The sequence below is a fragment of the Eulemur rufifrons genome, chromosome 24 (assembly GCF_041146395.1).
Source record: "Eulemur rufifrons isolate Redbay chromosome 24, OSU_ERuf_1, whole genome shotgun sequence".
NCBI lineage: Eukaryota > Metazoa > Chordata > Mammalia > Primates > Lemuridae > Eulemur > Eulemur rufifrons.
Window position 1 is genome coordinate 22,447,543 of NC_091006.1, and position 11,866 is coordinate 22,459,408.

Genomic DNA, 11,866 nt, shown 5'->3' on the forward strand with positions numbered 1-11,866 from the left:
AATTGCATCAGGGAATTTGAATTCACCTCATGGTAGATGTAGAGTATATAATGAAGATGCAGCAATTTTTTTGCAAATATAATTGGAGTCAAATTAACCAAAATCATCCTTGTCACTGCTCGAGATTCTAAGTCCCCGCAAGGAGCATTTCATTAACTGAGCCAAGGTCAAGTGACCATACCTTTAGCTGCCAGGAACTGGGACACAAAACGCCTTCCCCCTTGCAGCTTCTGTGGTAGAAGGTACAGCCCTACCGCCCACAAAGTTTGAAAAATGAGAAATAAACCTCAAATAGAGTTTTCCAGATGCCATAAAGTCAGAAGGCAACAAGCTATCCACTAGAAATTTAGGGAGCATTTTAGATTTTATTTAAAAAAAAATTTTTTTTTTCATTTCAAAAATTACCTTACTGAAGCTTTAAACAACTCTGAGAAGTAGACATTGATAAGGTATGAGGAGACTGAATCTCCAAAACGGTGAGTTGGTGGCTCCAGCTCAGAGAGTTAGTAAAGAACAAAACAAGGTCTTAGCTTTCCACTGCTGCATTGCAAGGAAGGTTAGTGGGCACACCTGAAGTGTGTTCCCTGAGCAAAGTAGTTTTGGAAACACAACATAGTCTATCTCTTTTTTGAAGAGTCACAATTCACCATATATAATTCAGTGTTTCAAATTTATTTAACAACTAACCCCTTTTCCTTTGAATATGTCCCAGAATTATTGCTGTGTGAAATTAATTTTAGAAAAATCTGCTCTTATTTGAGAAATTACATTTATAAGTCATTCATTAACTACTGCAAACTGGTCCATTGTGGTGAAGTTTTTTTTGCTTTTTTTTTTTTACCCAGTATTACTGGGTCACTAGGTAGTCAGTAAATATTACACAATTGATTGAAGTAGTGTTTTCACCGTTCCCCTAGATATATGTTCCAGCAAACTCTGAACGGCTTTCACCATTTTTTCTTGTATTGAGACTCGCTGGCCCAAATATTCTGTCATTTTAGTATAAGTGTTTTAATATTAAATCTTATATGCATAAGTATGCACACATTTCATATGTTTCATTTCCTAAGAAGAGATATTTTGATCAGATACTGCCAAAATTTATGCTTACTAAGTGCTGCCCAACAGCAAAGAGTTGCTTTTGAATGTCCGTGTCAACCACAGCTGATTTCTTTAGTTAATTTCTCTTATATAAAAAGGCTTCAATTTTTTATTCCTTAAGTATCACCTTCAGACAAAAACCTGGGTCCTCACCGTGATTCAAAGCAAACAAACAAGACTCTACTCCGCTTCTAAGGATGACATTTACAAGTTGTATCGGGGTTCTGCATGGAAACAAAAAGAATAGGGGATAGAGAAGTGAAAAGATTTATTTTAAGACATTGGCTTACGCAGTTGTGAGGCTGGCGAGTCTGCGATCTCCAGGGCAGGCTGACAGCTGAGAAACTCAAGCAGGATTTCTGTCGGTTTGGAGGTAGAATTCTTCCTTTCTGGGAAACCTGTTTTTACTCTTAAGGGCTTCAACTGGCTGCGTAACCTCCACTCACGGTATCACACTGTCAATGGCAAGCTCCTTCACTTAAAGTCCCCTCGTGGTAAACGTTAATCCCATCGACAAAATACCTTCACAGCAACGTCTAGACGTTTCACCAAACAAATGGGCACCGAGCCCAGCCAAACTGACACGGAAACTGTGATTATCACACAAACCTTCCATTGTCGTCTTTTATAAGGTTTTGAAGTCTTTCAAGTTGCATTACCGACTCCTCGTGTTTTTCTGGAGCCTACGTCAGCCCACAGGTGTTTCTCAGACAGCACCTGAGAACCATCACCTTAAATGGTCTTCACAGGATTAGCGTATTAATACCCTACGTGGAAATTCTTGAGAAACAAAGCTCCTTTGTATGGACATTTTAATTTAAAAACATAACAATTAAAAAGCCATTCTATTATGTCATTTAGTTCAACAACAGCGGGCCTCAGTGAAGCAAGAATTTGATCAGCTTGATAGTTTATCCAGTTTTCATATGGAGATAAACAGATAAAAATAAACAAGAAGTCTTAGAAGCGTGTTTCTTTAATGTCTCTGGTCTCCCTTTTGTGCACCTCTTCCCACCACAGAGATCTCCCCACCAAAAAAAACAAAACAAAACAAAACAAACAAACAAAAAAAACGTATAGACCCGTGATCCTTAACCCTAGTGAGCATTAGAACTGTGTGGAGGTTTGTGAAAAATATACCAGTCACGCCCTCAGAGATTCAGATTTCAACAGTCTTGAGTGGAACCTGCCCTGCAGCCAAGCCTGCCAAACACTGCTTCACCCAAATTAGAAAAAGGAAAATATCTGAGATTAACCAATTAAACATCTTGTGACTAAGTGACTGATCATACTGGAAGAAGGGTAAATTTCTAACATGACATTATTTCAATCTGGCATTGCATCTTGAGTATTTTGCCTTTAATTATAAAATAAAAACTTTTATCTCCCACTAAAGAAAACCCAGTCATGGATAATCAAGTCAAAAGATTGTCTTTCCCAAAAGGTATTTTGAACCTTGTCCATTTGTCCCAGGATCTGAAATATTCTTTTCCCCATTAGGCCAAGAAAGCATCTAATTGTTCCTTCCACCACACCTGCTTCCACAGGGCTCCTACTTTCGTAACTCGTGCTTTTTGGCAAGTTCTAGTTTACAGTTAATGATAGTGGTACCTACTTACGCTCCCATAGGTAAGAAGCTTAGGATTCCTATGTTGCTTCTACCCCAGTAAGAAAGTTTCTTACGATGAATTAGGTACCTGCGTCCACATTCTTCAATATGGGAAAGAAATTGGACTCTTTGCATCTGTTGCACGTTGCACCCGAAAGGCCTCAGAACATGCCTGTTTCAAATAAAAGCCTTTGTCTCCACCTTGTGGATGACAAGCCTAAATGCAGATGACTGTGCAGAGAGAAATTCTGACATCAGATCTTAATAAAAATTGGTAACAGAAAATCATCTGAAATACGCTTACTTTGTGCTATAGTTCTATTTACAACAACGTGAAAAGCAGTTAAAAAGATACAGAATTTTCAACTTTTATTCTCAGAGATTTTTAACAATTATGTTAATTTGGCAGCTTTGTACACACATGAAATGGTCCATCCAGATTTTTCATTTAGTTCCTGAGAACGTTTAAAAATTTGAGAAAAAAAATTAGATCCATGTTGTCTCTTCAAAAATAGCTTTAGTTATGCAGCATAAATACCTTCTCGATATTAAACTTCTGCTAGGTTTAAGGTAAGAAAAAAATGTAAAAAAATCAATACTTCACTTTTTATAGACTTTATTACTTTTCAAAGGACTCTTCTACCTATTATCTCATCTAATCTTCATCACCATCACATGAAGCAGATAATCCAGGTCCTATTATATATAATTTAAAGGTAAAATTGGTTCAGCGAGATAAACACACTCATAATAAGGCCACATACCAGCAAACAGCAGAGACTGATCTAACAATAGAGAACATTTATTGAGAACTTTTCTAAAGTCAGATACAGCACTTACTATTTCGTTACCGTGGCACTTATCTGTTGCTTAGTAACATGTCATCCCTAAGGAGCAGCTTAAAACAATAGTAACCATTAACTGTGCTCACAGATCTGGGGAAGGAGGGGGCTCAGTGCCTCTCAGGCTGGGGCCATCTTGAAAACATTTCCATCACCTGTTTGGCAGTTGGGCTAGAAGGAATCCAACAGCCACGGTCTGGAACAGGTGGGGCTCCTTGGGCATCTCTCTCTGGGTGGTTTCTTCAGGTGTGGCAGCCTTAGGGCAGCCAGACTTTCCCTGTGATGGGTGAAGGTTCCTAGAGTGATTTCACCATGAGACGATGGTAGAAGTTGTCCTCTCTAATCGGCCCACGGAAATCAAGCAACATTCTTTCCACCACATTCTATTCATCAAGGAAGTCCAAGGACCCATTCAAGTTCAAAGGGGAGGGGAAATGTACTATAATTTTTGATGGGTGGAGTATCAAAGAATTTGCAGATATTTTAAAATCACCCCATATACGTTATCATCATTAACCTCCACAAGGTGGACACTGCTATTATCACCCACAGGAAGGATAAAGAAATTGAGGCAGTGTTGTTAAGTAACTCTCCCAATGTCAACAGCTAGTGTCAGTGGTAGGATTTGATTCCAGATAGTTTGACGCAAACACTATACACTCTTAACCTCTGTGCGTGCTCTCTCGACACTGAGATTGGTAACTGGACACACGCTGACAATTCCGAAGGGTATTTTGCTATCAACCACAATTATCAGCTAAAAAAAGAAAAGTTGAAAAGGCCACATTATTTCCCTTTATCCAAGTTTCACAAGAAAATCAGATGTAGCCAGGCTATGTTTTGCAGAATATGTATCTTTTAAATAGACATTTATTGAGCATCTAGTCAACATCTGCAAAGCACAGTCGCTATCATCAAAGGAACTTCCACTCTAGCAGGGAAGACAGACATTCATAAACTAGGGCGTGAATGACAGGCAGAGAGAAGGGAATCGCTGAGGATGAGCTGAGAAGAAAACTGGCCAGTAGCCCTGTGAATATTGGCCCAGGCTCTTTAAGGTGAAATAGTGCTTGCTGCTATTCATACTAAGCAGCCTCAGGGCAGATTACCTTGTCCCACGCAAGGAGCTGCCATCTACCCTTTCATCTCACCAGCCAGATCCGCTTTCCTGAAATTCCATCTGCAAACTGAAGTTCAGAAGGACAATGAGAACAACACATCATTCATTGGTCTCTCATTGAAAAGTAACTATAAGTTGTTTGGTTTTATATTTTTTGTTTACTCCAGTGATGGGTGGGAAGATGACACACCAAATAATAATTCAGATAAATCACGCTGCTACCTCTACACCGTCAGGCCCTGGACCACCTACCTGAGCAAATAGAGAGGACACAGAATATGTCTTCCAAGATCTCAACAGCCAGCTACAGACTCCCTTTCGTACTTTTAGGAATTCCTCCTTTTCCTCAAACTCTCCTCAAGATTTCCAGTGTTCTTGTAACAATGATAATTCCTTGTTTTTATAAATCTTTTCAATGCATTTGTGTTTTTATTATGACATTCAATATGTTTATTCAGTTTCCATATTGGATTTATACCTTAGAGTGACTTAATTTAGTACTTTCTTTCCCAGAAATATTTGTTTTTTAAAAAACATACTGGCTGCTATTGGAAACGAAAGCACTCAATATGTTACAAGTTTTAGAAACACACGGAAAAGAGAAAAGGTTTTAGCACAGGAGACCAGATGGCAGCATGTGGATGTGTCCTTTCTGACACTTTTTGAGGCCAACCGACTCCGTAGTGACCTTACTTACTTTAAACAAAACCATCTCGACTATTCTCCAACACAGTGCCCTTGAAAATGCAAATATTGACCCCAATTCATAGAATGACATAAACAAATGAGATCACGGATACTTTTGTAAAAGCCAATTTTTCGGAAAAGAAATGGGGACCAAAGGCCATGCACAGAGGTGAGATTCAGAACACGGTACTTAGCAATTGGCAAGGCAGAGGTCCTGAATACTCAGAATACGACACTGCCCAGTAAGGACACAAGATGGCCACAAACAACTGACAACCAGTTCAGCTATGTGGGGGAGGGGAGCACATGTGAATATTTCCTGGATGTTAGGGGATGGAGTAGCTGAGGAAAAGCCTTGGAGAAGGAGAAGGGGCACCAAAAACAGAGCCAAAGAGTCAAAGATAAATTTTATTCATTTGGAAATTTCTTAGATCAACATTTTTGCCATTGGCAGTGGCCATGCAGAATATGGCAAAGCGCTCCTATGGCAGGGGAAACAACTTAAATAAAAGTTTAAATCAAATGTAGACTTACTGAACAGAAATAAAATCATGAATATTGTTTAAAAATTACTTCCTATGCTTCGGTATTATAAAATTAATCAGATGAAAACAAGAAATTAGTATAAATTCAGAATAAGGGCAAAAGTACACAAACTTAACACAAAGGGAAAACAATAATTTTAATCTACAATAAGTTTTTCTCATTCAGTTTATCACATACATGACTCATTGTCACTCATAAATTCCAATTATGATATCTATTACACTCAAGTTAAACCAATACTTAGACTCAGTCATTACTCTAATTTCTAAAAGATCATTTCTGGGTATAAAGCAGAGAATTACATTGCAAAGAATCATCAGATATTAACTCAAAAGACTGAAATGATGCCCTAATAACAATGAAATCAGTGATTAATTTTGATTCAAATAGAATCAATATTCTCATCAATCAGCAATTATATAAAGTCCATTTAATCAGCACAGCTATATTTTAAACTGTTGTAATATGGAGATACCTCAAAGAGCTATAAGTAGAACTACCATTTGATCCAGCAATCCCATTACTGGGCATCTACCCAAACGAAAAAAAAGACGTTCTATAAAAAAGATATCTGCACTCAAATGTTTATAGCAGCACAATTCACAATTGCAAAGATGTGGAAACAACCCAAGTGCCCATCGATACATGAGTAGCTTAATAAAATGTGGTGTACGTATACCATGGCGTTCTACTCAGCCACAAGCAACAATGATGAACTAGCACCTCTTGTATTATCCTGGATGGAGCTTGAGCCCTTTCTACCCAGTGAAGTATCACAAGAATGGAAAAACAAGCACCACATGTACTCACCACCGAATTGGTATTAACTGATCAACACTTAAGTGCACATATAGTAACATTCATTGAGTGTCGGGCAGATGGGGTGGAGGTGGGGATGGGTGTACACCCACATAATGAGTACGATCAATGAGCGCCATCTAGTGGATGGACACACTTGAAGCTCTGACTCGGGCAGGGCAAAGGCAATATATGTAACCTAAACATTTGTAACCCTTTAATATGCTGAAATAAAAAAAATAAATAAATAAACTGTTGTTTCTCTAAGCATTTCTGTGGTTATATACCACAAGCATACAAACATTAAGGAGAAATTTCTGTCAGGTTAAACATTTTAAAACAGCATGTTTCTTGCCATAACACAGGGTAGATTATTGCTCATGAAAATGGATGTCCGCCTTTTTCTTCTCTTTCATACGTATTCCTGAAACAAAACTGTGAAGCCAGAGTGCGCTGTGGTTTAAATAATTGGCTAAAAAAGAAGTAATCCTTCTCTCAAGAGCACCAGTTCTGTGAGACTGGTCACTCCACGCCTCTGCTGAAATTTAGGAGCAGGATGCAGGGAACACCAGATAAGAACAGCGCCTCCCAGAAACTCAGGCTCACAAGGCACGTTGACCTGACAAGTCCTGGACCCACCCACAGCCTGCCTTTATACTCTGAAGGACACAGGACATCATTCATCCACTTCACAAAAATTTGAGGCACGAGGAGGACAATAAACTGTAAACTTCACTACCTTTGATCCCTGTGAGATTAGGGCATTTTCTGGTATTTAGTATTAACATGAAATACAGTACTGTTGGCCCCTCTCAATGAAGACTGATTTGGGCAACGGCCAGCTCAGGACACAATCCTTACAAAATAGGAATAAGTTTCACATTTTGCCCTCTGTTCCTGCCCCCCTCCTTAATAAAAGGCTAATTTTGCCCCTTAAGTAAAATACTAAGAACATCAATGATGTGAACTTTTCAAGTTTGGGCCCTTTTATCCATACACAGATAATTAAAGAAACGTATTATTTGATTTTGAACCCAACCACAACAGAACATTAAAAGAACTCTATTGTCCACGCTTAGTGAGGTTTCGTTAAAACGCAGTCTGTTTTCCCCAACCACCAACCACACTTGCCAGCCTCCATTTTGTTTCGTATTCTTTTTCCCCCACTCTCTGTGGAAGCCTCAGGGTGGTGGGTGCACCAACAGAGGGAAGCAGCCACTCCTGAGAGTCCCAGCTGGGTCGTCCCTTGGGACACCCGTGCCACTCAGCAGCCGTGGGTAGAGGAGGGAACGGCGAGGAAGAGAGTCTGAATGGAGGAGAGCTGGCACTCTGGTCACCTTTGCTCCCTCTCTTCCCGGAAGGCAGCCCACCCAGAATGTCCAAGTTGTGGGATCACAGGGATCCCCCAGGATTCACCGGCCCCCTGTCTGGGTTGGAGTTGAGAAGGTTTGTGTGGGAATGAGTGACATGGACACTGAAGGGGAGAACAAAGTCACGCAGTGGCTGGAGAAGGAGCACAGGGCCCGCCATCTGGCTCAGGTCTGAGGTGAAGGGAGCAACCCCGAGGGGCCCACAGCCTGATGCTTTGTTTTCAGGAAGCTCCCAGTTCACTGGTGGCACCAGCTTTGGGGCTCATGAGGGCAGAAAACCTCTCCAGCAGCTGGGAGCCCGCTGCCTTCTGGAGGTGTGAGGGAAGGAGAAACAGACCGCCACCTAGCCTTGCCGTGGGACTCTACCTTTCTCAGGGGTTGATCTCTGCTGGTATCTGGTTTCTTCTTGTTCTGCTCCACAACTTCTGCCTCTGGAAGCTCTGGTAGGTTCTGGCTCTTTTCCCTCAGAATTACACCTGAGCATTGTCTTTTTCCACCTAAAACTTTTCCTTCTTTCTGAAACAATCTGGCGACCGATGTCTCCCGTCAGCCATCTCCTCCGTCCCTCTCTACAGCTTCTATTTCAAGTTACTCTTTTCTCATTAAATAGCGGCTGAGAAAGGAGACACATGTGATTCATATCTGCATTGTGCGGGTATAACAGAAGGAAAAAGAGTTTTCGAGGAGACAGCTCTCTTCTCATAATCCACAGTTCATTTTACTCCCCAAATAGAAAGCTCACCCCTGTACCTTGTCAGGCAACAACTAACCCTCTTAAGAAATTAAATGGAAGGAATTACATGTCTTCCTTCAAAGCCTAAAAAAAAACTGTAGCATTTGACCGGTACCTCTCTTAGATTCAGGCACCCAGAGCACTAGCTCTGGGCACCATATTTTAGGAAGTCCTATTCTAGCCTTCTCCCAGCCAAGACACTCCCCAGGTAGCCAGGCATTCATGAGTCCAAAGGGACATGTGCACCCAAGAGTCCACTCATCCTCCTTTCACTCTAATACCCAGGATGCCAGGATTGCATGCAAACGTCCAGTAACTGCACAGGCCTCCTCTCTGGGCAGATCACACTGCCACAGAGCAAAACTCCAGGTATAAAGGGGTAGCCACGAGGCAGCTGGTTGAGGAGGATGTGGACAGAGTTTAAACATGAGGGCCAAGGTGCACAAGTGCACGTGTATGAGATCCTCCCAGAGCTGGGGGTCCCAGGAATGCCCTGGACTGGAGGCTGGGTCTCCATATTCTGCTATGCTCTATTACAGAACTCAGACGAATCTAAGGGTTTTAAACTTAAACCTGGATTTCCAGGTGGTTATGAAGGTATATTTGCCAAGTTAGGAGGACAGAACATATTTTATTTGTTTAACAGCTTGTCAGCTTGATTTCAAACATTTAAACATGGAGACATTTGTTACGTGGGCCCCCCTTGGTACTCTTATGCCTGGGCCCACAGCATCGGGGTCAGGTGTACATTTCACAAGTGCTGAAATGGGTCAAGGAAGTGACTTCCCTTTATCGCTCTCCGCAAAAGCAATACATAGTCTCATCCAAACAGGTCTAACAACAACTTGTACCCACGTGATTCAGGATGGGGACTTATAACAAACTGCTGGCTCTCTCCTCCAAAATCGAGTCTAGAAAAACTGTTACTGTGAGAGGAAACTAAATGATTTGAGAAACTAACAACCATAATAACAATAATTATGAGAACGCTTAAGGAGTCTGAAGGCTAGAAAATCCCTTAAAGGCCGTCTTGAACTTGGAAACATTGGGAGTGAGGGACGTGGAATTGTAGATTCAACTTGGGGCAGAGAAAGCTTAAGGAAAGCTTCTAAAATCTGCCATTGCATTTAGAAAAGTTTAAAATTTTAACACAATAATAGAAGATAGTCTGAATAAGTGAAAATACAGTCTATGCTCTTGGAGTGAATGAATTGTTATCATAAAAACATTCTCTCCAAGTTTATCTATAAATTTAAATGTCACCCCCATTAAAATTCCAGACGAATTTTTTTGAGTCATTCAACATTATTATTAAACATTTTATATAGAAACATAAAAGTCTATAACAAAGTCTGCCTGAAAAATGAGTAGTACGTGGGAATGTGTATAACCAGATATTAAGACGTAATACAAAGCCATACAAACAATAAATAATGACATACCAGTAAATAAACAGAATAAAATAGAAATCCAGGAATACACGAAAACTTAAAACACTATAGCGAAAATGTCAGACATCAATGTAAAAAGGTTGGATTATTTTGTATATTGTATAAAATTTTTCTATCATGTGTAGAAAAATTAAATTGGAAACCTATCGAATGACACATACAAAAGCAAACTACAAATGGATTAAAAGTTTAAAAGTAAAAGATAAATCTCTGAAATTAATAGAAAAAAAATGTAGGTAAAGACATTTTTCTACCTATTCTATTTGAATAGCCAGGTTCACATATTTTTGTTTGAGTCCAAAAGCTTTTTTTAAAAAAACTTTTTAAAACAAAAAAGGGTTTTTGGGTTTTTTTTTTTTTTTGGTATTGTTCTATAATTGCTGAAACTTTGTTGACATTTTTTAATGCGTTCAGAATCCTGCAAAACTGAAGATGACAACCAAAGAGCACAGGGAAGGGGCTAAGACGCTGGACGTCGGCTTCCACCCCGAGGGTGTCTCGGAGAATCCTATCCAAAACGTATAGAAAAGGGGTGAAAACATCAAGAATATCTTCTATAAGGCACAGATCATCCAGAAAAAGGCAAAAACTGCTTTTTCCTGAGAGGAGCTTCTTCCCCAACTCCCTGTTATTTTTCAAAGAATGCCTAGAAATAAACAGTTATTACTTCCCCAGATACATTGTTTTAAGAAAGAAACTAATAAATGTGACAGAGAAGGATCAACCATTTTAAATAACTGTCCCTTTCATGTCTAGACTGAACGAACCAGTTCTTAAGACTATTTAAAAGTTTATGGTGGTAGATCTTGTATGCTACTTGATATGCATAATAAATTTATCAAACGTAGAGATAAACATCTGAAAATAAGCTTCTTTAAAACTAGTTATAAAACTCCTTTACTGCTATGACTATACTGGCATAAAGTATATTTATGCAATGTATACAGTATACTCTGCTATTTATACTATACTAATCTGTTTTATTTTTTTAACTTTGAAAAATCAAACAGTAGTCTACTGGCATTCAGTCTACTTCTAAGCTATCATAAATTATTATGTGCCAAGACGTGGAAATTTATTCTAATACAAGAAAAAAAGATTATGCATGTATATAGGTATAAGTATAGATATAAGTATAAACATAAACGTATATATATGCAGATATGGATATATATTCATATTACATACACAAATTTTCCTTTCCACTAACATAACCAAGACTTGACTGCCCAAAGAGAAAGCTGAGTGATATTATATGTGCTGAAAGCCTCACAATACCTCAGGTAAATACTTTGGTTTTGGATTGTGACAATTCAAAGTAACTTTTCTTTTTCAGTTACAGAGTAGCAGAGGAGAAGAGCACCAAACCAGAAAAGAGGCTGGAGTTTTGCTCCCAGTTTTGCCACCATCATAGGGTGTGACCTTGGAGATGTCATTCAATTGCTTCACACTCAAATGCTTCCGTCTGTCAAATATTGGCAATAGAGTAGTGAACCTCTACAATTCGTATTCACCCCACGTGCTTTGGCAACAGTATGAGAGAGACAGAGAGACAGAGAGACAGAGAGATGCTGCTCTCCACGCAGTATTTGAAACTTTTTTTGAAAAT

At 39.4% G+C, this 11,866-nt stretch overlaps 1 protein-coding gene across 1 annotated transcript in view; it reads left to right on the forward strand.

Annotated features, from left to right (window-relative positions):
* The window catches only part of GC (GC vitamin D binding protein), a 50,656-nt gene extending 39,044 nt beyond the window's left edge, over positions 1–11,612 (forward strand). The window contains exon 13 of the mRNA XM_069457847.1: positions 11,594–11,612. The gene's annotated coding sequence lies outside the window, so the exon portion shown is untranslated. The remainder of the gene's footprint in view (positions 1–11,593) is intronic.
* The last annotated feature ends 254 nt before the right edge of the window (positions 11,613–11,866 follow it).